This window comes from Macrotis lagotis, chromosome X (assembly GCF_037893015.1).
Source record: "Macrotis lagotis isolate mMagLag1 chromosome X, bilby.v1.9.chrom.fasta, whole genome shotgun sequence".
NCBI classification, from domain to species: domain Eukaryota; kingdom Metazoa; phylum Chordata; class Mammalia; order Peramelemorphia; family Peramelidae; genus Macrotis; species Macrotis lagotis.
In genome coordinates, this window is record NC_133666.1 from 144,031,195 (window position 1) to 144,059,099 (window position 27,905).

The window sequence follows — 27,905 nt, forward strand, 5'->3', positions numbered from 1 at the left end:
AGTGTGTTTTGATCCTCCATGGGACCAAAGGAAGGGCAGGTTCCTTTTTTCTGTTAAATTCTTTCTCCAGCCTTTGCCCTGGTTTGGGGGTACTTCCTGAGCTTTTGAGTATTATTGGGACACCTATAAGGACCTCAGTTCTTCAACGTCTTATGGGAGGCTCTGACTGGTCTCCTGGTGTGTGTTTTGGTCTGTGAATGCTCTGGAGATATGAGGAGGGTTCCTGCTCTATGACTATCACCAGAGTCTGAATATGGACAAAGCACCAGAGTCTTGTCCCAGCGACAGAGGAGAGACCTTAACAGTCTCCCTCCACTCCCTTACCTTTCTTGGGCTTAGTGCTCTGGAAGCAGCTGCCAGAGGGCTCCCTGCTGGGCAGCTCTTTGGACCTGCTTCTATTTCCTGGGATCTAGGCTGTGCTGGGAGCCTTGGCCATGTGGAAGAGGGCCATGCTGATCTGGGCTTTGCACTTGCTCAGGCAGAGGTTTCCAGTTTGTGCTTGGTGTTCCCTGGTTTGGCAGGTCAGGTATCAGCTTCTCCTGCCAGGAGCTGATGCTCCCAGGGACCCAGGCACCCTGAGGGCTGTTCCTGGAGGGCTGGAACTCCTCTCTGGTGCAGTCATCCTTGCTCCCTTCAGCCCTGTGGAACAGAGCCTTCTGATGGTCTTCCAGGTTACCTTGCCCTGGAGAATTGCCTCACTAGATCTTTCTGTGGGTTCTGTCTGTTGAAAATTTAGCTAGAGCCATAATTTTTTGAAATATTTTTTTTTTAAAGAGCTACTAGGAAACGCTGTTATCATGCTGCCATCTTGGCTCTGCCCCGGACAATCTGATTCATGGATTTTAAAGGCATTTAGTCAAAAAATTAGGTTCTTTTACCAATATTGTCTTTGATATCTGACTTTTTTTAGGAAATTTAAGTGTAATTATTTGACTTTATTTTAAAGCTTCAAATGATTCAATACCATCTTTTACGCATTTAATATAAGTGTTCTCGAGGTAATGTAGGAATGGGGGGGGTTGGAGGACAGATGTTTCAGAATATGTGAGAATTAATTTAGAAATTTATGCAATTTTTAACCAGGTTAATAAAATAGTCCTCTGCTCATCTTGGCATGAGTTTTGTTGTGATGTTTTTAGTTTTTTTTAAAAATTTCCTTCATTACACATTGTAGAACAAAGGTCTAGCTGTTTGAATGCTGAAACTGGGTAGCACATAGTTTGGCAGAAAGTCACCCTCACAGCTTGAATTTATTGAAGGTCACATTTATAGTGCAACAAAGCAAGAATTGCAGTAGTTCTTCCACTGTAACATGAAATACAAACATGGTTGAAGACTTCTGCGACTTTTTTAAGTAGACCTCTTACTGAAATCATATATTTGCCACCTGAATCTTAAGTATCCCTTGCACTGTAGGACATCTGTCTAAAGAGATCTGTAAACAGAATCCTATTTCTCCCATTGATTTCTGTTCTAAAACTAGGTGAGAAAATATCTATACAAGAAACTGTACTGAGACTGAATTTGAAAGTTTTAGTTGTTGATGAGAGTAGCATGATGTCCAGGCCCTTAGACTGAGTTGAATTGAAATTAGCCTAAGTAATTCTCCAGCATTTTTAGAACTTTGAATCACTTGTCTGTTTTCAGTATTTCTCCTGTTCTATCACAATTCAATCCTTTCCCAGATTATACAAGTTTCACCTAACTTTAGCTAACTTTTAACACTTGCCATAGCTAGCCCTCTAATCTTCTGTGGCCTCCTGTTGTAGTTACTAGTTTCAGAATAATTTAGAGCTAACCTGGATTTAACCTTCATATTTTCAAATAAAAAAATGAGAACCATTTTTTGAACACTGATAAATTAATTTTCCCTTAGCATCTGAACATAGTATATTTAAGTCTGCTGCTCTCTCTATGGGTTCCAGACATCACTTCTCTTTCCTCCTAGATTGTCCCTCAATATCTTTCCTATATATTCTACCTCAGTTTTTTTCCCCCGACTTAATTAGCTTTGCACATGCCAAATCTTGTACAAGCTCTTGTCTTGGTGTAACACATTTACTTTGCCTGTTTATTGTTGCTTCTCTTGTTCTTGGTTCATCTTATGTTAAGTCATCTTACCTTCTCACCAAATCTTACCATCTCTCCAAATAAATAAAATCTAAAATCAATTTTTTCTTGTCCTCTCCAACTTCCTCTTTTAAGGTACATTTTTTCTATGAAGAAATACATAAATTCCTAGTGGATAGGGGATCTTTTTTCTCTTTATCTTCAATTTCCCATTCACCACCCACCCCCATTTCCCTCTTCTTTGCTTTTAAAAACATCTCTTCTTTTTTTCATAGGTTATCAGAAATGTACTAGCACTTGAGCAACAGTACTGTTCATAGGGACTGCAACTGCACAGTTTTACCTATTTAGCCCCAACGTACAAGTGAACTGTTGCCATAGCAATGCTTTGTGTAAGATTTTTTTAATATAATAAAAACATCTATAACACTCTCTAAAAAGCTGATTTGAAAATAGAGACTTGGGTAAGATATTGAGAAAGATTAGTCTAAATCTTGTGTTATCATTCCAAAGGCTGTTAGTAATATTAAGCAGCTTTTATTAAAGAAATAGTTTCTTTTTATTTCCTGGTAATTTTTGTTAATAATCTTTAGCATTTTACATGGTTTTTTAGTTATAATTTTAATATTGTCATTTTTTCTAGTAGTAGCCTGGGAGCAGTATTGAACTTTAAAATTAGAAAAGAATTCATAAGTAGAGCTCAGTTGTTGTTTATTCTATAAATTATGTAGAATCTTGTTACTAACCTTTTGTTCTTTCCCCAAAGAAATCAGGATACACACACACACACACACACACACACACACACACACACACGTATGTATGTATATATGTATGTATTATTAGCACTAGGACTTCTTGTCTGTTCCTGTATGTTAATATTTAGTTTGAAATTTATCAGAGTATTCTTAATGACTACCATCTACCATTAGAATTTTATATCCCAGAATGATAAATAAGTCTTTGTGTGTTGTTCTTAAGCACCACGTTTTGAAATAACCTATATTAAAAAGTAAAATGACTTTGATAATTGTGCCATATCTATGTATATACAATTCTGAAGAAGAGTATATAGAATGAGTGCAATATTTAAAATGGTTTACACTACCTAAATGTAGTATATTTTTTGACTATCATGATGAAATTCTAATGTATTTTTGTTAAGAAAATAGCATCCATATTTTATTTTTGAATTTTCTTTTTTAAATTATAGTTTTATTTTTTCCTATTACATGTAAAGATAGTTTTCAGTATTCATTGGGGGTGGAGGGGGATTTCAGTATTCATTTTTTGTAAGATTTTTGAGTTTCACGTTTTTCTACCTCTCCCTTCCCTTTGACAATGAGTAATTTGATATGTTGTTATACATGTACAATCATGTTTAGCATATTTTCTTATTAGTCATGTTGTGAAGAAGAATCAGAAAAAAAGGGAAATCATCAGAAATTTTTAAAACCACAAAAGAAAATTTGAAAATTGAATATAGTATGTTTTGGTTTGTATTCAGACTGCCTAGTTCTTTTTCTATATGTGGGTGATATTTTCAATCACAAGTCCATCTTATTTGGTCATCTTAGAATGTTTCTGTTAATGTGTGTAATGTTCTTTCACTTTACTCAGCATCAGTTCATGTGAGTTCAAGTTTTCTGAAATCCACCTGTTCATGATTTTTTTACAATATAATATTCCATCACAATCATATGCCATAATTTATTTAGCCATGCCCCATTTGATGGGCATTCCCTCAATTTCCAGTTCTTTGCCATTCCAGAAGGAGCTGCTGTACAGTTTGTATGTATGGGTCTGTTCCCCTTTTCTAATGTTCTCTTTGGGATACTGATCTAGTAGTGGTACACACAATTTTATTGCTCTTTGGGTACAATTCTGAATTGTTCTCATAGTTCATTAGTGTTCCAGCTTTCCCGCATCCACTCCAACATTGATCATTTTTCTTTTTTGTCTTTTAAACCACTCTCTAATCAAAAATTCTTCAGATTACTTTGTCTCCTCATCTATAGCCCCCTCACCCTGTAGATGCTTTGGCCTTGGTACCTACATTCCTAATTAGTGAATCCCTTCCATTTTCACTTTACTCCCAGCTCCCCTGATTCTCTAGATTTCTCCCCTTCTCTCTCCTGCCTCATCAGGAACCTTGTTATCCTAACCTTTCCTCTTCTAGCTCACCTTTATGTATATAGCCTTCCCCACTGTAATATCAGCACCTTGAATTTTAGACTGTCTTATTTGTTTGTATTCATTTTTCAAAATTTATTTTGTTTTAGTCATCCTTAATTTGCTTTCTCCTACCCCTTCCTTTGATTTGACAACACTATCGAAAAATAGAATCCATTTAAAACATAGTTGATCAAAACAATTTCCTCAAAATCCCCCTCCACCCCCCAACAAATCTGTTCCATTCTGCACTTTGAATCCTTCATCTCTATCAAGAGGAGTGTTCCATGGTACATAATTAGTCCTCTGGCATTGATCATTACACTGATGGCATCCAGTGCAGCACAATAGTTTTGTATCACATTTATATAGCATAATTACAATAATTTTATTTATCGGGAATCTTTGTTATTATAGTATGGACTGTGCTATATGTTAGAAATGAGATCCTTCCTTGAGCTTGGTTTCTGCTTTGATTTCTTCCTTTTTTTATCCAAGCCTAGTGGCTCTCGCTCTGAGAATCCCTTCCCCTAGAGCAGGTCCTCTTCTTACTGTACTCTGAATCTGTGACCTAGAGCTGAATATCGGTCAAGAAAGTTGTCAGGTCACACCTGTCTCCATAGTGTTCCTTAGCACAGGTCTGGTGGTTTAGTGCTCTGACTCTGGCCTTGAGAATTCTCAAGCAGTGTATCCTGACCCACCCATTCCCTGTCTCTATAGACTGCCTATCGCTGCCAGACTGAGGTAGGAAAATGGCTTTCTATGCCTTTTTTCTGAATTCCTCCATGAGGTCTTCCTAGATCTTCTTTGGAGGGGAAATTGGCTTCATTGCTTCTTTTCTCTGCTATCTTGGCTCTGCCCCCATTTGCTTATATTTATAGCCACAGGGCCTGGAACATATTAAGCACGTAATAAATGCTTTCTCTATCTAATTTTTTGGGTGAAAGCTGTAATCTATGATGCTTGGAATGTATGATCTTTATTTTCTTAGCAAACAGTGAGGTTCTCTGCTAAGAAAAGTAGTAGGAAGGAAAAGTTGTAGAGGATTTGAGAAGAGAGTAAGCCTTGATTAGAAAGTAATTAAATAGAGAAGAATCAAATGATTGTAGTATAATACAGAAGATGGTCCAGGTTAAATTAGGTAACATATAGCTGTAGAAATAATGGATACAGTCATGGAATTGACAGTTGGTAAGGGAGTCCATGATGTTTTGGCAAGGGTCTGAACTGTAATAGGACAAAAGGGAATAGGTTTCAGGGGTAGACGGCAATTATATACTTTTACTAATAGAGTCAAGGTGGAAACCAAGGCCAGAACAGTAGTTGACCAATTTAGATGAGGCCAAAGAATAGATTGAAAGAAGGCTGAAGCAAAAAGAGGGAAAAGAATAAGAGGCTATGATCAGAAAGAATTCCAGAGTTATTTATATAAAAGCTAAAACACTTGTGGGTGAAATCATTTATTTGATGACCATCCCTTTGCATGAGTTAAGTAGAGAGAAGATGTTGGGAACTGAGGAGGTAAGTGAATTTGTGAATAAATGTATATGTTAATTACATCTAGGTCTTGAGTACAGGGATAGAAATTGTAACAAAAGGAGAAAAAGCGTGTGCCCTTGGAACTAGTAAATGACAATAGTATAATTCTGATTAGGGAGTAAAGATTGCTGTGGCGGCCACTAGGTGTTGCAGTGGATAGAGCACTGGCCCTGGAATCAGGAGTACCTGAGTTCAAATCGGGCCTCAGACACTTAATAATTACCTAGCTGTGTGGCCTTGGGCAAGCCACTTAATCCCATTGCAATGCAAAAAAACCCAAAACTTAAAAAAAAAATGCTGTGAACCTCAAAAGAAAAGAGACTCCTGAGTGATAATCTGGAGAAGGAGTCTGGAAGGAGTATGAAAATAAGTATGAAAAAATATTAAAGAAGGTACACATATACTAATGAGGATGATAAGGAACTAGATCGTCTTCTGGTAGAGCTTGGCTTCCCTGAAGTTTTAAAGAGGAGGGGAAGAAATCTAAATAGAGATGGGGGTGGAGGAGATCAGATCAAATGGCATGATGACATTCAGACAGAGATGATGATGATGAGGAGGAGGAGGAGGGAATGCCATGATGAGCATATGAATTGGATTTGAGTGGAAGGGGGAAGTGGAAGACTATGCTAAGTCACCATCTTCACTTTCTCCTCTTGAGCTTTCTGGGTTAAATGACTAGATATGAATCAGGAAGGCTGGAGACAGCCTTGGATGCAACACAATCAGTGTTAAGTGACTGCTGGTCAAGTGTCTGAGGCTGATTTTGAACTCCCTTCCTCCTAAATCCAAGGCCAGTGCACTATCCACTGTACCACATAGTTGACAGTAGACTTTTTAAAGTATGTGTTCTGTCCTAGGCACTGTGCTGAATGCAGGAATAAAGTAGAGAGAAAGGTTAAAAATAGTCTCTGCCTTCCAGGAAACAAGCTAACAAATATGAACTAAACACGCTGTGTACAAGATAAGAAATAATTAAAGAGAAGTCATTAGAATTAAGAGGTATTGGGAAAGGTTTCCTTTAGTGGATGGGATTTGAGTTAGGATTTGAGGAAAGCATGGGAAGCCAGGAGGCAAAAATGAAGAGAGAGAGCCAAGAGATGGAATATCTTGTTTATGTCAGGAAGTGCAATGTTACTAGAAAAAGTATTTTAGGGTGGTATGGTATGGTATGATGGTATGGAATGTCAGTAAAGGTAGCGTCACTATCAAGGAATACTTTTGAGTTGTATGGTATGATATGAAAAAGTATTGGGGGTGTGAAGTATGAAGCAGAGGATTATGTATCTGGACCTAGGATTGTTCAGATTTAAGTATGGCAGTGATCTGATTGGACCAGTGCTTTAGGGAAAGAGAAAGAATACAGACTTAAGAAACAAAAGATGGATAAGAAAAGAGTAGAGGAAAACTACCCCCCCCCCGCCCCCAAGCAAATGGTGACTTGAAAACATAGGTTCTGTGGAATTCAAAAGGGGTGAGAATTTTCTAAGCGTACCTTTTCAAGGTCAACTAAGACCTTATTTTGTACTCTTGAATGTTTTACCTTTCTATCAGCATTTTTATGCTGACCTATGTCACCCCAAGACCTTTTGAGATTACTTTCTCAAATAAAATGGAAGATCTGGTTAACCCTTTGGTAAATAATCAGTGATTGTCTAGGACTTAACTGAATTCATAAGTTATTGACAAAATATATTGCACCAAAAGCAAGACAAGAAAAGAACCTTACAGCATTTCACTAGAAACTTCCCTCTTTATTACATGTTATCTGTTAGTCACCAGTCATTGGGTCCGGTTGTCCAATCAGATCTACTTAACTATCTTGGCCATAAGATTATCTTTAAAGACTTTGTCTAAGAGTTTGTTGAAGTCCAGGTATCTTACATATTTTATGGCATTTTATGTCAGTGTGATAGCTCCTTAAAAATAAAGATGAGGTTTTTCTTGCATGATTTCTTCCTAATGAACTGGGACTACATTATAATTATTGCTTATTTTTCTAAGTGCAGATAAACTATGCCTTTAATAGATTTTTCCTCATACAGTTTTGCAAAGAAGTAGCATTAACTACAGAAGGCTATGATGTCTATTATAAGTATCTAATAGAAATTTGTAGAATTCAGATGGACTTGTTGAATTGTTGACTCTGACCATTCTTTGAAAAGTCAGATTTGAAGCCTCTAGGTTAAGCATGACAGTTCCTTCAATATTCACTTTCATTTGTTCAATTGTCAGCAAGTTTTTTGAATATTCTAGACCACTTGATTTGAGCTCATTCAGTATAGTAGGAGGCAGCTCAAAATTTCATAATTTATCTTGGGTTTTAATTCTCTTCCATTTTTGTTCTGATCTGAAGATTATTTTCCTGAGTTGAGAAAATGTAATCATAAAAAGAATCCAGTCTTCCTACTTCCTTTCTGTTGTCCTGTATCACACAAAGTAAATAGATCCTTATTTTTCTTATCCCCAACATTGCTTAAGAAATCCTTCAGGTTAGCTTTGTTAGTTTGTTTTTAGTTTTAGTTTTTGCAAGGGAGTGGGGTTAAGTGTCTTACCCAAGGCCACACAGCTAGGTAATTATTAAGTGTCTGAGGCCTGATTTGAACTTAGGTGCTCCTGACTCCCAGGACTGGTGCCACCTAGCCACCCCCAGGTAACTTTTTAAAATGTTTTAAAAAACTAATCCTCAATTGAATTTATCCCTCTTTTGATATTTTTTTAGAATTTTTTTATAAATCAACAATGATTCCCCCCTCTTTCCTTCCTCTTTCTAAGTGAGAAGGGGGGGGAACAGGTTTATAATTTAAGCAAAATATATTGGTCATAGCTAAAAAAAAATCTCATTTTATACTCTTTTTAATTTAATATTTATTCTCATTTTGTACAATGTTTTTTATACATTAATAAAATATTCTTATTTAAGAGTAAACAAAATATTCCCTCCCCCCCAAAAAAGTATAGACTCACAGGAGTGATAAAGTAAAGGGGAGAGAAAAAAATTAAAATGAAAAAAATAACAGTAATAATTGTAAGTATGGCCAGGTGGCACAGTAGACAGCACCAGCCCTGGAGCCAGGAGCACCCAAGCCCATATCCGGCCCCATACACCCAACAATCAACCAACTGTGTGACATGCAAGCCACCTCAAACCCTACTGCCTTGCATAAACCAAAAAAAAGAAAAAAAGACATAAAATAAAATAGTAATAATAGTAGGGGTGGCTGGGTGGCAGACAGAGCACTGGCCTTTGAGCCAGGAGCACCTGGGTCCGAATCCGGCCCCAGACACCCAAAGATCACCCTGCTATGTGGCAGATCACCCAGCCCCACTTGCCCTGCACCCTCCCCTAAATAATAATAACAAAAAATGTGCTTCAGTCTTTGTTCCAACACCATCAGCTCTGTCTTGGGTGGATCACATTCTTTATGATAAGTCCATCACAAAAGTTACTTCCGTATTTTTCCAACTTTGCCATTGCTGATTGCAACTCCCTCCCTTCTTATTTCTCCACTACCATGTACTATATTTTCTCTCTCCTTTCACTCCGACTCTGCTGTAGGGTCGCTGAGTGGTGCAGCAGACAGTTCCCTGGTCCTGGGGCCAAGAAGCCCTGAGCCCCCATACCACCCCTTAGGACCAGCATCCACCTGGCCCTATGGTCCCAGACAGGCCATCCAATCCCAGCCCCTTGCAAGAAGTAAAAAAGAAAATGTGTTATATCTGACCACTCTCCCCCCATGGTCCATCCTCTCCTCCTTTATTCACATCCCCACCCCTTCCCCCTGCTCCCCCCCCCTTCTTACTCCAGATATCTATACCCCATTGAGTATATTTGCTGTTTCCTCTCTTAGACATCTCTGATGAGAGCAAAGGTTCCCTCATCCCCCCTTGCTTCCCCCCTTCCATATCATTGCAATAGCTCAATTTAATAATAAAAAAATGTTATTATATGAAATGTCTTGGCCTATTCCCCCTCTCCTTTTTCTTTCTCCCATTACATTTCTCTTTTTTTCTATTGACTCCATTTTTACACCATATTTTATCTTCGAATTCAGCTTTCTCCTGTGCTTCAACTATAAAAGCTCCCTCTACCTGCTCTATTAACTGAGAGGATTCATATGAGTATTATCAGTGTCATTTTTCTATGCAGGAATACATGCAGTTCATCCTCATTAAGTCCCTCATATTTTCCCCTTCTCCTCCAATCACTATGCTTCACCTGAGTACTGTATCTGAAGATCAAACCTTCTGTTCAGCTCTGGCCATTCTAAAAGGAACATTTGAAATTCCCCTGGTTCATTGAAAGTCCATCTTTTTCCCTGGAAGAGGACATTCAGCCTTTCTAGGTAGTTTATTCTTGGCTGCATTCTAAGCTCTTTTGCCTTCTGGTATATTATATTCCAAGCCCTACGAGCTTCCATTGTAGTTGCTGCTAAGTCCTGTGTGATCCTGACTGCAGCTCCATGATATTTGAACCTGTGTCCTTCTGGCTGCTTGTAATATTTTCTCTTTGACTTGGGAGAGAGTTCTGGAACTTGGCTATAACATTCCTGGGGGTTGATTTTTTTTTTTTGTGATCTCTTTCTCAGGGAGATCAGTGGATTCTCTCCATTTCTATTTTGCCCTCTGCTTCTAGGATATCAGGGCAATTTTCCTGTAGTAATTCTTTGAAAATGATGTCAAGGCTCTTTTCCTGATCATGACTTTTCAGGTATTCCAATAATTTTTGGGTGATCTTTCCTAAATCTGTTTTCCATATCAGTTGTTTTTTCAATGAGATGTTTCACATTTTCTTCTAATTTTTCATTCTTTTGATTTTGAAGTATTGAATCCTGATTTCTCATAAATTCATCATTCTCCCTGAATTCTATTCTTTGTCTGAAGAATTTATTTTCCTCGGAGAGCTTTCTTATCTCTTTTCCACCTGGCCAATTCTGCTTTTTAAAGCATTCTTCTCCTCAATAACTTTTTGAACTGTTTTATCCATTTGACCTAAGCTGGTTTTTAGCATGCTATTTTCTTCAGCATTTTCTTGGATTTCCTTGACTAAGCTGCTGACTTCATTTTCATGTTTTTCCTGCATCTCTCTCATTTCTTTTCCCAATTTTTCTTCCAACTCCCTCATTTGATTTTCAAAGTCTTTTTTGAGCTCTGTCATAGCCTGAGCCCAATTTCTGTTTTTCTTGGAGTCTTTAGATGCAGGTGCTTGTGCTTCCTCATCTTCAGACTGAGTGTTTTGGTCCTTCTTGGACTCACAGGCAAAATATTTCTCAATGGTGTTCCTCTTGCTCATTTTCTGCTTGCTCATTTTCCCAGCCTAAGCCTGTTTTGGGGGAGCTTCCTGAGCTTTGGGACACTCCCACAAGGATCTCAGTGTGTGAGGCTCTGATCTCCCTCCTGGTCTGTGAATGACCGTATAGGGGACCCTGCTGTTCTATTGGGGGCGGGGCTAGACTGAGATCAGGATCTGAATGTGGTCAGAGTCCTGTTCCAGGGGCAGAGGACAGAGCTCAGCAGTCTATCTCTTCACTCCCCTCTCTCAGCTCAATGGTCTCATGCCCTGGGGGTTCCTGCTTACTGACTCCACCTGCTTCTGTTTCCTGGCTATGCTGCTTCCTGTGTGCCCTGAGGCCTGGGCTTCACATGCTTGCTCTGGCAGAGGTCCCCCTGCTGTTCCCCCAAGTTGTGCCTGGTGCTTGGGGGGGGCTGTAGCTCAGGAAACTTCCCCGCTGCTGTGAGCTGGGGCTCCCACCACCCTGGGGCTGCCTCTGGGAGGCTGAAGTTCTTTCACTCTGGCGGGCCACCCCTCCAACCCCAGGGAGCAGAGCCTTTCTGCTCTTTTCCAGGTTACCTTGAGTAGGAGAACTGCCTCACTGGGTCCCTCTGTGGGTTCCGTCTCTCGAATATTTAATTAGAGTCCTTAGTTTAGAAGTTTTATGAGAGAGCTCCTAAAACAGGATCTGCTCTTTTCACTGTCTTGGCTCTGCCTTCCCATTTTATACTCTTGAATCTTTCAACTTTCTATCAGGAGGTAGGTGTTAACCATCATTTCTGTTTGATCCATTCTGATTTTCAGACAGTTTGTAGCTTGGGAAAAGTTTTGTACTTCTTATTCTGATCTGTTAATCCTTTTTTCTAATTCTTCTATTATTCTCATTTCTTTTCCAGGTTTTTTCTCTCAACCCCTCTCATTTATCTATTTAGAAAAGATATTTTCTTTATATCATCCACAAATTCTTGTTGAGTTTGTGCCTATACTGTTTTTCTCTGAAGCTTTGCTTGTGTATGTTATGGACTTAATTCTCTTTTTTCTGGCTTTGTGTCTTGAATTTCCCTGCCATTATAATAGTTCTTTTATGGTGAAGGTTGTTCATTCTAGAAAACCTTTTTCTCAATTTTGGACTTGAAATTAAGGTTTTGCCCTGTAGCACTTGTGGAGGGGAAAATCTATGGTAGATCTATTGCTTCTTTCTGAGATATTAAATGTATTGTTTCAGGATCTCAGGAACAAACTGCGAACCTGCAAACTTCTGAGTTACTAAACTAGTCTGTTCCAGGACAAAGTCTGATCACTATGCCCTGGTTTGATGTCTTCATAGTATGTTAAAACAATAGGATTGTGGGGTTTGTCTCCTTTGATTTTCAGTATACTAGTGCTACACAGCTACTACCAGTCTGCTGGGCATCTCTGCCAGTTCAGAGTAACAGAGCTGTAAGTTTGGGATTCCTACTTTCTTTACATCTGCTTTGCTAGAAATTGTGACCCTGCTCTTCTCAGAGGTATATATCTCCACTTCATCCTGAACTTGTCCCTTGTGCAAGTATATTACTAGGCCTCTGGAATCATCTTGTGTCTCAGAATGTTTAGTTGGCACCTGTTCCACAGCATGGTTCCTCCTTTCGGCTTGGGGCCTCCATCCTCATCTTTGTCAAATGGGTAGCCTCTGTATTTTTTAGGCCCTGTGCTTTTATTGCTCTTAGCTCTTAACCAGATCCCATCCTTAGTATCCAGACACTTCTTTCTGCCTTCCTGTGCTGACTACAAAGTGATTCCTTCCATTTCCAGATCAGGATTCAATCAGGTACATTGTTTTTCTTCACTTTTCACAACTAGGGTTTTATTTTTCTTCTGAATTTGAGGAAAAGGGGTGGAAGGGAAAGAAAATATACTTGTTAATGGATGATTTTTCTTCAAAAACAAGCAAAAATCTCCTAAAAAAGTTTTCTTGATAACTGGTATACCCATTTTTACTGTCAGCATTGCAAAGAAAAGTTTATAAAATTTATCACTTCCCTATCTTCCCAAAGAGAATATGCTGATCACAGTGAAGTATTAAATGTTATTTGAATTAAGTAGTCTGATTTGTAGTTTTTCTGATTCCTCTTATTATTAAATATTACTGTCAGTGTATCTAGTTGGACTAATATTTCTGCTTTTCTGATTCTAATCTATTTTGAGCTAGGGAAACAAGGATAATGTATTTCATTAGCAATTCCTGATAAAAAAAAATATCAGTACTAGTCAAGTTATCATGTCATTTTGCATAAGGAGTTGAATCCTTAGGGGTTGAATGATGTAAACTTAGGATTTAAAGCCAGTTTTCCTGACTTTAGGTCAAGTCTATTGCTTTTTCCATTTTGACATGTTATTCAGGAAATCTCCCAAGGAAAATATATCAACTTTACTGCTTAGATTTTGACATCTTTTTGCCATATTAAAGACCTCTTTTTCTTCCTTCATAATTCTCACCTCTGTTCTAGGTAGGTATGGTACAAGATAAATGGATGAATTCATGTTATGAGCTTGGCTTTTTTTCAAGAAAGGGGAAAGCATAATTCTTTCTTAGATAAATTTAGGCTAACAGGCAAAAGGGGAGTATTTACCAGGAAAGCAGTCTTTTTTGGCCAGACAGTAATCAATCCTTAAACCAGAAACTAATTCCCCTTCAGGGGGAAAAAAAAATCATTGTTACTAATTTATATGCTTAAAGTTGTTTGACCACATTTGAATCACAGATACATGTTGAGGATGTATGCTACCAGTGACCTTCATAGTTATTATAATATGATATTTCTAAATGGATGTCAGTGTTCTTATTGAGCGAGCCAAGCCAGCTTAAACTGAAGTTAAAGATCTTTTAGGTATTTATTAATTCTCTAATATTTAACATTAATTCCTTTGGAAATATATAATCTATGCTTATAACTTTAGATTTCCTCCTTGTCTTTGCGTTTTCACACTACTACAAATTCAAATAATTATCAAGTCTTTTTGTTCTAATGCTATATTTCTTTTATATTTTCATATTGTTTTCAATATTACTACCATCCTAGGGCTCTATTTTCCTTTGTTACAGATAGCTTTATGATATTTCTAACTGTTTTTAATTAAATTCATTTTTTAAAGGTATAGTCTCTGCTAGAAAGATTATTTTGGACCTATGTAAAGTGGTTTTTAAAAGGGCAGAAATTGGAGGGAGGGGGAGAAGGTTGAGAAGCAGGAAGACCAGGCATAAGGTTATAAGAACCTGGACTTGAAGGGTGGCTGACTTTTTGAATACATAGGAAGTGAGAACTGATGGGGGTGGATGGTATGGGACTTTGCAACTGATTAGCTGTGGAGGGAGGACTTAAAGAAGAAGCTTGGAGAACTGAAGATGGTGGTATAATTGAGAAGAAAGGAGGAGAAGCAGATTTTGGAAGGGAATATTAGATTGTATTTTCAGCATGTTGTTTAAAGAGTTGGAGGAACACTTATATATGGAGATGCCTAGAAGCTAATTAGAAGTGCAGGATTCAAGCTTATGAATGATATATAGATAAAGGAGATTGCTCTGGGGATTTGGTAAAGGCATGTAAGTGAGTGAGATCATTAATCTATGCTCTCCCCATCCCCCAGTAGGATATAAGTTCTTTTTTCCCCCAAACTATTTTATTTTTATTTTTCTCCAGTTACACGTGAAAAATAGTTTTACCATTCATTTTTAAAACTACATTCTGAATTCTCTCCCTTCTTCCCACTCTTCTCCCTCTCATTGAGAAAGCAAATTTTTTGATAGCGATTAAAAATGTGTAGTCATGCAAAATATTGCCATAATAATAAATCAAACTGTAAGATTTTTTTTAAAAAAAATATTTAAGGCAATGGGTTAAGTGACATGCCCATGTCACACAGGTAGGCAAATATTAAATGTCTGAGACTGGATTTGAACCCAGGTTTTTCTGACTCCAGTGTTGATTCTCCATACACTACACTGCCTAGCTGCCCCTGAATGTAAGATTCATGAAAACCGAAATTATCACTTGTATCCTTATACATAATGCATTGCACATAATAGGTGTTTGAATTAAGTGACTTCTCAATTGCTTGCTAGATAATAACCAAATTGCTTAGCACTTAAAGAACATTCAAAGACCTTCATAATCCGACTTCAACTTTATTTTAGATTTTTTTGGGGAGGGGGAGTAGATAAGATTTTGTGGGCAATAGACTTAATTGATTTGCCTAAGGTCACACAACTAGTCAGGTGTCTGCCACTGGAATTGAACTTAGGTCCTTCTGATTCTAGGACCTGTGCTCTGATTATTTTAAACTAATGATTGCTGATTCAGTTTACTGACTTTTAATAACTTGTTCCTGCAGTTCTCCCTGCCCAAGTTACCTCTCCATTTGTTGATGTTCTCTCTGTTAAAAACCCCTAGTATGATGGGGTGGCTGGGTTCCGCAGTGGACAGAGCACTGCCCCTGGAGTCAGGAGTACCTGAGTTCAAATCCTGCCTCAGACATTTAATAATTACCTAGCTGTGTGGACTTGGCAAGCCACTTAACCCCATTGCCTAGCAAAAACGAAAAAAAAAAAATCAACAAAACCCCTAGATTATAGAGGTCATGAATATTTGAGGCAGAGAGGTGGCACAATTGCCAGGACTGGATCTGAAGTCAGGAATATGAGTTCAAAGTCTACCTCAAACTCTATAACTTGTGTGACCCTGTAAGGCAAGCTGCCTCAGTTTATTCATCTATAAAATGAGGGTGACAATAGTACTTAACCTCCTACAGTTGTGTGGATAAATTGAGAAAATATTTGCAAAGAGCTTTGCAGACCTTGAATGCTTGCTGCTTTTGTTTTTCTTATTATAGAATAAAACCTCTATACAAAACATAAATTTTTGGACTTGGAGTCAAAGTTTTGGGTTCCAATTCCAGATTTGCCACTTATTACATTATATATTGGTAAAATGAGAGGCTTGGACTAGTTGATTTACAAAATTTAATAAGCTTGAAATCAATAATTCTATGAAAAAAATTTTTTAAAAGCTCTACCTAATTGTAGGGAAGTAGAGTTTTTCTATCTGAAAAAAATTTAACAAAGATTAACAAGGAGGAAGTTATAGGAATACAAAAAATTGTTGGAGGGAAATTGAAAGAACTTTGATAATTTTGAATGGGAACCTTATAGAATATGTTGTTTCCCAAATTCATTCTGTAACCTTAAAAAATGATCATATATATATATGCATTTTTACTTTGTATTTTTAAAATTATTAACAAAAGACAAGATAAATTTTCTTTTCAGACCTATAGTACAAATAAAAATAATAATTAGCCAAACTTAAGCATACACATTCCTAAATAGTGTGGGGATTTTCCAAATTGTCCAATTTGCAAGGGGGAAAAAAAACACTGTGGCAGAGCTGTGAGCCAATGATGCATTACTAAAGGGTCCAAGGTCCCCAAATCTTCCTCACAATCTGAAATGCTTTTTTCTTCCAAGGCCTTATTAGTTTTGTGTAGTGCTTGATACCTAAACAGTACAGTGAAAACAATCAAAAGTACCTTCTTACCTTTGGCCCTCTTGGAGGGTCTACATAAAATACAGAATCTGATTGAGTGGCAGATAGTTTACTGTGTGAACAGATCTTTATAGTCCTCTCATTATCTTTCAGGAGGTCCCACCAAGACAGTGAGGAAGCTGATAAGTGGATGTCCCTGCATTATGAAATCACAATCTCAGATATGCTTATGGAAGAGACATGAAACACTAATGAGAGCAAGGGTGGGAAAAGGATCTGGATTAGACCAGTTTTGCGCTTAGAGAGACAAGATAGAATTGTGAGAGTGTTTAGGGATCAATTCATACTGGGTTTGAAAAGAGGGTTAGTATATGATAGGCATAGACATCAATTAATACCGAAAACAGGTGATGGGTAGAGCATTAACTATTGACTGACATATGTCTCATTTTCCATCTAAATAATGTTTATATTTGGATAGGATAGGATATATATTAAAGATATTATTGATTATGATATTTTTGAGGTAACAAGTAATTTTTTTACCAAAAGTACTCCACAGTAGACCACACCTCATGTAATTATGTAAGATTATATAAAATTATGTAAGATTCTTTGAAAAACTATAAAAATTAAAACTGGTTTTCAGTGATTGAGAAGTAACAAGACATTTGTTACTTGGAAATTTGTTAATTGAAAATTTTTTACTGTTGAAAGACAGATTAATAGATATGCAGAATGTGGTACATGTTTTCAGACAGATACTTGGTTTGATTTTACATGTCTAGGTTTCTGTGTCAAGAGAATTAGGTGAAAAATAGAAAGGGGATATCAAGAAATGACTTGTCAAATGCTTGTGAATCACCATTTCTTTGGTTTGAATGTGTTTATCCCTTTTTAGAGATAGAAAATAAAGAGAAAGCTAAAAGAGAGTACAAAGATTTAACTTCTTCCAAATTCATTCCCTAGAGAAGTAGTGTAATTATTTCTGTTGACTTTTTAATAAATCAAATATCTTTGAAGATTTTAAACTATACTTTAAAGTAGATACTTAGCTTTCTAGTAAGAAGGAACCAAATCGTTGATTTGCTTACGGCCAAATTCTTATAGGTTCCAGGTAGTGTTCAGTAATTTCAGCAGATCTTTGAAAGATCGTTAAAAAAAAAATTAGGTGTTTGCTGTTTCTAATTCTTCACTAGTGAAGCATGAGAGGCCTAAATTGAGACTTGCCTGATGATTATGGAATTACACTGTGAAAACATGTGAACATGTTTATAAATAGTACTTAATTAGCTACTGGAGTATTTATGGAGGCCATTGGAGGGACTTGAACAGCACAGTATGAGGTAGGAATGATTTGATGATGAAAGCCTTCACTGAAAATTGAGCTTTTGCTTCTTGAGGCCTAGCCAGACTTCTATTCTTATCTAATTCAAACTGGAATTTTGTGTTGTCCAAGCAACTTTAAACTTACATTTTAATATTAATTGTGAAAATGTATAGTAATTACATGCTTGTTGACTGATGGACTTCCATCAGATGGCATTCCACTATACTGTGGAAAGCAGAGCTAATTTGTTTATGGTTTTTCTGTGTACCAAACAGAACAAAAATATTGTTGGTTTTAATAATATTCTTGGTGAAATAGCTTCCTGAAACCTCTCCTTTTGACTAATCGCTCCCTTTCAGGATTCCTTTCTCAACCTGGGCAAAGGTGAACAATTACATACTTCCATTTGTTGACAGATATGAGCCATTCCTTTTGGTTTCATCTCCTGTTGCAATTATAGAATCCTTTCAATAGAACTTTTATTAAAATGGCATAAAACACAATAATTATTTTATGTTTAAAGAAGGATGATTATTGAAAGTTTTTTCAAGTGTGTGTGTGTGTGTGTGTGTGTGTTTCTTAGTTTATAAGAATTGCCAAGCCTTATTGCCCTAGTGGAATTAACACTTAATAAGTGCTTGGTGATATTCTGTTTAGAGAGATGATAATTTTTCCTGATAAAATAAAGGAAACTATCAGAGCATTTATCTAATTGAATATTTAGGTACTCTCAAGTTAATCTATTTAAAATAAAACCAGATACCCACCTACTCAAGAATAGAACCTAATAGAACATTAGTTATCCCATTCCTTCCCCCATCCCGAAAAACACATCTTCACTTAAAAAACAAAGGAGATATAAATATGCCTATCTTAGTTTATAATAAAGTTTAGACTGTTCAAATGCTGATTTAGTCATGATATACTTACTATCCCTGTAGCCTGGAGTTAGTATTTAGGTGCCATTGTCTTTGAAAGCTTTAAATAAAATATTAGTACAATTAATGAAATTCATTCATTATCTATCTAATAACTAATGTCTGATCTCTTAACTTCATATATTTCATTAAATTGCTTTTCATTCTTTCCTGAATAACCTGGTTACCCCTCTTAAGACTTTTCTGTTGTAAGGGTTTCTGTTTGTCTCTTGTACCTTAAGATTCATCTGCAAGGAGCCCATTGTTAATGTATACACATACTGATGGAAAAGTTTTATTTCCATGTATTAACTAAGAAGGCATGGTGGTACCAGCTGTATTTTAGAAGACCTAGTTTGACTAAAATAATTAGAGACTTCTATTGATTTCATTTCATTTCAAGTGCTGGAGGTACAAAGGAAGGCAAAAAACCAGTTCTTCTCCAGGATCTCACAATCTGGTAGGGGATGAGAATCCCACAAAGAGCTTGGGAGGAAGGGCAGAAGAGATGCGAGGGTATGATGGAGTAGTCCAAAGGGGTACAACCTGGTGGGTATGGGGACCATTGGACCGCAGGGGTACTCAATGCCTTGTATCTGCCTTGTTCCACTTGAGTGATGTACCCCAAAACTAGACTCTAGAAAAGAGTGAGAGGAAAGTAAGTTGAGGAAAAGAGTTATGAGATGATAATAGGGAGAGATGAATTCTTTAGAGAAATGAGCATATTTAGTAGTCAGTAGAGAAGCATTCAGTAAACAGAAAAAGAATGAACATTTGGACTCAGGTCCTTCTGATTCCAGGACTGGTGCTCTATCCAGTGTGCCACCCAAATACCCTAAGATTGAAGATTAGTGAGAGAGTGAAGTAAACATTCTAGTTTGAGTTTATTTTGCTTAGTAGTGATTCCTCCATCAGCCCTTTCAAATTCAGATGGCGGCGTCGGGAATGTGTTGTGTTTTCTCATCCTTCAATGAGTTCAGCTGTTCCCCATTCCTATCCCTCTCTCTTTTTAATTTGGATAGATAGCTACTATATCCTGATTATGTGAGATAAATTTACCCAAGCTTCCTTTTCTTCCTTTCTCGTTCCATTCTTTTCTTAAGATAATGAAGAAATAACAGATCCACTCTTAGACTTTTGTCTGTTAGACTTCCTCTGTAACCCCTGAATGATGATAGGGGGCACATTTATCAACTCTTCATATTTTTGAATATAAGATTTTATCTAATGTTTAATTTCTTATTGTTAATTCTTTTTTTTTTTAATTTTTTTTTTATGTTTCTCTTCATTCCTGTATTTGAACTTCAGAGTTTCTCCACAAGTCTCATCTTTTCATCAGGAATACTTGGAAATATTAAGTTATGCTGATTTTTATTCTTGGCTGAAAGCTCATATCCTTTGTCTTCTGGAATATCGTATTTCAAATTCTCTACTTTTTAGAGGTTAAATCTTGTGACTCCTTGGTATTTCTGACTCCTTGAAATATGTTTTCTTTCAATGGTGTTCCTGGGAATTTTTATTTAGGGATTTTTTTTTCAAGAGATAGTTTGAGAATTCTTTTTGTTTCTGGTGTCTCCTGGATCTAAATTATTTGAGCAATTCTCTTTAAAGATTTTTTGAAATGAGATGTGGAGACTTTTTTTTATGGTGTTCAGATAGTCCAGTGATTCTTAAATTTTTTTCTCTTTGGTTCAGTTGTTTTTGCTCTTAGATACTTTTTTGTCCCAGTCTTTTAACTTTGTTTTAATCTTTCATATTGTTTCATGGGATCATTAGCTTCAATTTGGTCAATTCTAATTTTATTACTTGGGCAAGCTTTTGTATCTTTTGTACCAAGTTGTTAATTCCCTTTCCAGTTTTTTCTTCTTAGCTCTCATTTCTTTTTTCTTCATGTCATTTATAAAATATTTTTAAAAGTTTCTTTAACTCTTGTTTCCATCTCTTCCAAGAATTCTTCTTGAGTTGTTATTCAAGCCATGTTTCTCTCTGAGGCTTTGCTTATAGATCTTTTGTTGTTTTCTTTTTCGTCTTGAATTTTCTCTACCACCCTAATAGCTCTCTGTGATGAGATTTGTTTGTTTGCTTTCAGCATACTTTCTAATTTTTGTATTTGATGTTAGGACTGAGCTCTGCAGCACTTCTAGAGGAAATATCAGGTCTAGTCCTGTTGGTACTTTTAAAGAATATCTCAGGGACTGCACAGACTGCACAGGGGAAACATGTCAGCAATCAGTGCTTCTAAAAAGCTATGATCCAAGATAAAGAACCCATGAGGTGGTGCCAGTTGATAGAGCATTGAGTTCAAATGTAGCCTCTAAAATTTACTGGTTGTGTAACCTGGGCAAGTCACTTAAAACTCTTTTAGCCCTATTTTCCTCATGTGTAAAATGGGGTTAAGAAGACCATTTCTCCCAGGAATATATTAAAGATTAAATATGCTAATATTTGAAAAGTACTAAGCCCAGGACCTGGGCATATCAAAAGTGCTTGTTTCTATTCTTCTTAACAAAGTCTTGATTGCCTTTATGGTTTAGAAAACTGCTGCTAGATTCAGTTGGAAAGTTCTATTGATTCCCAGTGATTTCAATTGTAAATTCCCTTTGAGACTGGGATTCCTGCCTCTAGTTATTGATTCCTCTGCTTACTTCTGATTGGGCAGGAGGCTGGAACTAATAGTCTACTCTTCCCTGGAGTCTAAGCCTCATTTGTTGCATACTTCTGAACTTCCTCTTTCTAGATACTAAGTGCAGGACTTCTTCTCTATTCTGGAACTACAACCCTTATGATACATTCCCTTCTAAGTCCACCCTGGATCTGTGATTCTGAACTGGATTTGGGCCACCAAGCTTCCACTTTTCACCATCAGTATCTTGTGTGTACCTTGGCAAGTCTGTGTCTCAGTTTCTTCATTTGAAAAATGGGGATAAGCTGCTTTTCAAAATTGTTGGGGCAATCTAATGAGTTAATATATGAAAGCACTTTGCAAGGTTATAATGCCAGCTGTTATAATTCAAGGTCAACTAAATTGCTTGCTATCTTGACAAGACACATACTTTATCCACCTGACCCTTTCTTCATGGATTCCCTGTGCTTTGAATACTCTCTTCTCCTTCCCCTGTCTCCAGTTGCTGAATTCCTATGTGTCTTGAAAAGCCCAAATCAGGTATTACTTCTTCCATGAAACCTTTCCCAGATGCCTCAGTATTGATTTGCTCTTCTTAGGTAGCTCTTTGTGTACTTTGGCGCTGTGCAGCTGTCCTTTGCATTCTATCCTATGCATTATTTGATTTATAAATGTTTATTTTATGTTATTAACAAAGATCTCTTTTTCCTCAGCCTCTTCCCCCTTTTGGGGGAAAAATGCTTTTTTTAAAAAAATGAATATGCCTAATTAAGCAAAAAAATTCTCACATTGATCATGTCTAGAAAAAGGTCTCATTCACTGTTATGAGTCCATCACCTTTCTATTAGGAAGTGGATAATAACATCCTTATTCTATCTCTAGTATTACTATGGTATAAATTGTTTTCTTGGTACTACCCACTTCACTTGCAACAGTTCATGAAGTCTTTCCAGATTTCTCAGAAACCGTCATTTTTATTTCTTCAGCTTTCCATTCGTTTAGTATTTCAGAACCTTCACATTTCATTATTTATTCAACCATTCCACAGTTGATGAGTACCTCCATAATTTCCTGTTCTTTGTCCCCATGAAAGAAATTTTTGTATATTTAACTTCCTTTGCTCTCTCTTTAAACTCCTTGGGCAGTAGACATAGTAGCTATATTGCTGGATCAATTTCATTTTGGGCAAATTGCTTTCCAGAATGACCAGTCCATTCACAGCTCTGCCTATAGTGAATTAATGTGCCTGTTTTCTCAAACCCCTTCATTGTCTTTTCATCATTTTTTTTTGTCAACTTTGTCAGTTCTAATAGATGTGAATTGCTTTGTTTTACATTCCAACAACTATGGTTATTGATAGCTTGGATTTCTTCTTGCTAGTTCATCTCTTACTATTTATCAATTCAGAATTTGTATAATTATTTTTACATAAATATTTGTATTGTCTCTCTGACCTGGAAGACAAGCAACTAAATGGAGTAGAGGATAGAGTATTGCACTCAGTATTGCTGCATTATAGATTACGAAGTTGAATGTTTATTTTAGCTTAATTTTTTCACCTCCTTTTTTCATTAAAGATTTTTGTAATATTTGTGGAAGTAACAGTGGTAGTTAAAAGAGTAGTTTCAGAATATAAAAGAAGAATGTGAAACAGTTGTGAAGAACAGCAGATAGTGGAAATTCAAAGTGCTTTTAAGAGATGACCTTGAAATTGCATAAAAAACATTGTTAAATCCACATTTCTTCCTAACTATCCATATTTAAAATAATATTAAATCTGAGTAAGTAACATCGAACTCTCAGAAAAATTAGATTAGAAAGGGTTAAGTATGTCATTTTACTGTTAATTCCATTGCTCCCAGAATTTATGTAAATTAGATTTTCAAATCCCATTTCAGTAGTTCTTTTATTCCAGGAACCCAAATAGAAGGAAGTTGTACTATAAAGAATTCAGTAACTGTCCTAAAATTACTATAGTGTGATTTAATTTTTATGATCAAAATAGCTTTTTACTAAATATGGGGAGTGAGGAGGAAGCATGGGAAGCAGAGGAATGTCTTGAATATTATTGAGAGATGTTGAACAATTTAGTTTCTTATATCAATGAGCTCCTGTACTTGGGAATCTATTTACAGTAGAGGGCCAGTTACCTTCAGTTATTTGGAATTCAGTGGTACTTTAAAAATCATCTAAAGTTTCTGACTTTGTCTTTCTGCTTTCATGGCCCAGCCACAGTACCATATAATACAGTACCATATAATGGATGCTTAATAAAGATTATTCAGCTTTTTTTTTTATGTATGAGGAGCCTGAGGTCCAGAAAGATTAAATCACCTAAACTAAAAAAACACCAAAGGATAAAATGAATTATTTTTGCTATGTGATTTCCTATATGAAAAAATAACTTATGAATTTTTACTCATTGCTATCAGGGCTACCTCCAGTTTTGTTATCTGTGAAGTAAAAGCATGGTTCTGTTAAAAGCCTTGATGTCTGCTGAAATCATGCCTTGTAATGCTCTTAATTCCATAGAAATAGACTTATGGGAGATGGGCCATACAATGAGATGTGTCAATGTTGTATTATGATTATTTGACATTTATGTAGCAGAGTTTTTGGGACACCTTTACCTATATGCTTTCAGCCTAATTTCTAAAAATATTTTTCAGTTCTCTCATTCTAGCAAAAATGTCCTACCGAAAATATTAATATTCTTCTGTGTTTCAGTCTTTAAGTTTTGATACAATTCTTATTTCTTTTATATTGGAATGATCATTGCTAGCTCACATAATCATACTTCCGACTCTATTTCTATAAGTGATATTTTCTACTCTATGGTGAATTTTATGTTTAAATTCAGGCAAGAAAAACTTTGAGGGTAAATTGCAAGCTTCCAAGTATATTCCAGCTTATGATTTGACATTGAAAAGTCAATCTTTAGTGTTTCTTTTATATTAAGAAAACTATTTGAGAAATAGAAGCTCTGTTTGTCATACCAAAGAATGTATTTTTCATTTACAAGTTATTGCTAGCCTTAAAAGTTTATGTGTATCTGATATTAAGGACACTGCTGGACCCACTTTCTATTCTGTGCACAAACCTCTGTTTGGGACCAGGTTTAGTCTTGGAAAGTCTATTCTCTTTGAGTTCTCACATTCTTCAATTTCTTATCTGAACTTGTTGGCCTTACTTAAAGATTTTGTGTTACCCTTCATTTCCAGAATTTTTCCAAAAAGGAGTTAAAAATTAGTGAATCTGGTATGAGAATTTATTATGAGGTAATTTATTCCTATACATAAAACAAATGCTAAAGCTATAAAAAAACTTGAAGCTGAAGAATTTAAAGCAGCATTCAGTAGCTCAATTCATAACCAGTGTTTTTGGCTGAGAGACTGATACTTCAACCTCAGAACAACATGCAGATAAGGCTTTTTAAAATTCACCTCTGCTTTGCACTGTCCAAACAATTCCTTCTTACAAGACCTCTGAGGCAAAAGCGACAGGGTTCCCAGGTCACAATCACCTTATTGAGTCCTCCCCCCATACTAGCTATCAGATGGACATGGTTGCCATGAGTCTGGGGTCAACCTTTCCCCAACTTTTCATTGATCTTTTATCCATGTGTTTTTTATGAGATGGAAATATCTCCTTTAACCTGGAGTCTGGGTATCACACTACCTGACTTATGTTGATAGGGCAGTAACAGGCACAGTATCCAGTGTGGTGCCTGCCCTTATTCCTTCTCTCTCCTTGAACCATCTCACTCTGGCTCATCAAGGAATAAAAGGGGAGATTCCCAGAAGCAACCCAGTCACAGTAATAAACATCCTGCTGCAACTTAATCTCAAGGTCCTTTGTAGACTTTGGTGTGAGGAGACAGTCCTACTACTTGTCACTAGGTAACTCTTGAGCTCCCCTCCACCAGTGTATTTCCCATTTTTACAGTACAGTCCCAATGGTACCATTTACTCTTTTTTTAAAAATATATAATTTTATTTTCCCCTAGTTACATAAAAACTTTTTTTTAGTAAGGCCAGTAGGGTTTTAGTAAGGCCAGTAGACTTGCCCAAGGTCACACAGCTAAGTAATATTAAGTGTCTGAAGTCGGATTTGAACCCAGGTCCTTCTGACTCCAGGACTGGTACTCTGTCCTCTGTACCACCTGGTTACCCCCAAAAAACAATTTTCAACATTAAAAAAAACCATTTCTTTTCCTCCCTGAGATGGTAAGCAGTTTGATATGGATTATACATGTTCAATAATGTAAAAAAATTGCCATATTAGTCTTGTTGTAGAAAATGACACACAACCAAAGGGAAAAAAATATATGAAGAGTGAAAAGTATTGTGCTTCAATTTCCATTCACACAGATTCCATTAATTTTTTCTCTGGAAATAGTATCTTTTCATTATAGAATTTGGAATTGTCTGGGGTCATTATATGTCAGAGAAGAACTCAGTTATTTGCAGCTGATTATTGTACAGTGTTGTTTTTACTTTAAACTTTTGATCAGAACATTGTTTACTCAATAAAAGGGAAAAATAGGAATAATCAAAATGTCACAATAGTCCAACTCCTAAATGTGGGAGCATGCTTTCCCACTACCGTGGGGGGAGAGTGAATACAGTAGCAGTGAGGAGAAGGATTAAGGGCATTGCTTGTGCCTGGGGGCAGCTCCTAACTGAATTTAGAGGCCTGGAAGTCAGGGGTAGCTTTTAGGAAATAATCTGTATCACCCACCACCTGCTCCTTCTCTACCCTCCTACTGGACAAAGCCACTTCCTTGCTATTCTCATGCCAAAAGAACAGCATTAAGCTCTTTGAGTAAAAAGTAGTATTACATTCTTCTATTGAAACAGTAGCACTAAGCCAAGGCTACCTCAGTTTCCAAGCTTGCTCCCCTCGGTTGGGTGCAGAAACAATGTTAAGCAATCTCAGTGACAAACACTTCCCTTGAACTGAGTAACAGCAGAGTTATTCAGATTTACTTTCTGGGTTCAGAGGAGCTTTCTCCTTAGACAGTGCAGTCGAGACCCTGACTCCAGAACTGTAGATGCCAGAAAAGAGTAATACAGATACTATTTGTTTTATTAGCAAATTAGAAAAACATTCTAAAATGACATCTGTAACCAAGAATTAAGGTAAAAAGGAAAATGGGAATCTTCCGTAAAAGAAATTCCAGCACCATTTAGAATTTAAAACAGTCATCCACACCTCTTGTTCCCAGGGTGACTGCCCACCCATGTGAATCTCCTTTTACAATCGTCTCCTAACAAGTAAATAGCTCTCCTCCAATCAAAATCTTTACTACATCAACTTTAGAGATTGCTATCCTCAACCCTCAAACTGTAGATAACATAGAGCTTTACAAAGAAGCCCAGGTATTGGGCTTCTACAGCAGGATTCTTATTGTTCCATGAGCTTCTTGCTGTTGAAGACTCTGCCTTACTTCAATGAGCTCTTTTAACTGATTCAATCTAAGGCAGCTGCTTTTTATCTTTTGATTCTTCTCTGTTCTGCTTCTCTGTCTTGAAACCAGCCCCCTTCTTATTCTCCCCATCTTTGACTTCTTTTCATATCATCTCATCTGCTTCAAATCAGGTCCCTCTGAGTAGTATCTATCTCAAACTCAGATTAGGAACCCTAGATTTGCAGTCTTTGTGTATGATGCAAAAAGACCATATATGGTCATTATCCCCACTGCTCCCCACTGGAATCTTAGCTTCTGATCCTGCATCATTGAACTCTAGTAGGTAAGCTTTTACCTTAATTACCTGGAACCATAAATCCACACTGAAGTCAATTTTATATCTTTCCCATACTCCTTCCTTCTCCCCCCCCAATTTCTTTTATGTATTAGTGTTCCTGTATTAGAAAAAAGTTGTTTGAAGATTTGTTTTGTTTGCATCTAACAATTTGTCTGAACAGTCCCTTATTTTACAATTTCTCACTTATAGCCTTCAAAACTTTGAAACATTTATCTGGAAATAAACTGGTGTTCAATAATGCAATTCAGCCATTTTCATATTTTAGAAAGTGCTTTTGTCTTTAAAAATAGGTTATAAAATATGTTTATCTGAGAATCTGTTTCCCCTCAGTTTCTCAGAACTGTCTCATGTTGCTCTTCTCAATGACATTTTTTGCCCCTTTCAGTATTAGTATGTCCCTATATAAAAGTGGCAGCACTTGACTTTGAAGCAAGAACATTACGTAAAGAAATTAGAAGTATATCACAGAATGTTGGTGTTTTTGCTTCAAACCAGATTTTTCTTTTCTTTGTTTCTATTTCAAATCAAGTGATAGATTATGATTAACTAAATTATCCATCTATTTCATAAGATAGAAAAATTTCTACTTTAAATCATTCCACAGAGCATTCAGAAATGAAATGATTCCATAGGTGGCAAGCTGTTTTCATTGGAAGTCTTCAGTAAGAGGCAAGATTATCATTGTGGGGACA

General features: G+C 36.6%; 1 protein-coding gene across 4 annotated transcripts in view; it reads left to right on the forward strand.

Moving 5' to 3' along the window:
• The window catches only part of USP22 (ubiquitin specific peptidase 22), a 243,091-nt gene that overhangs the window by 119,981 nt on the left and 95,205 nt on the right, over window positions 1-27,905 (forward strand). The window lies entirely within an intron of this gene.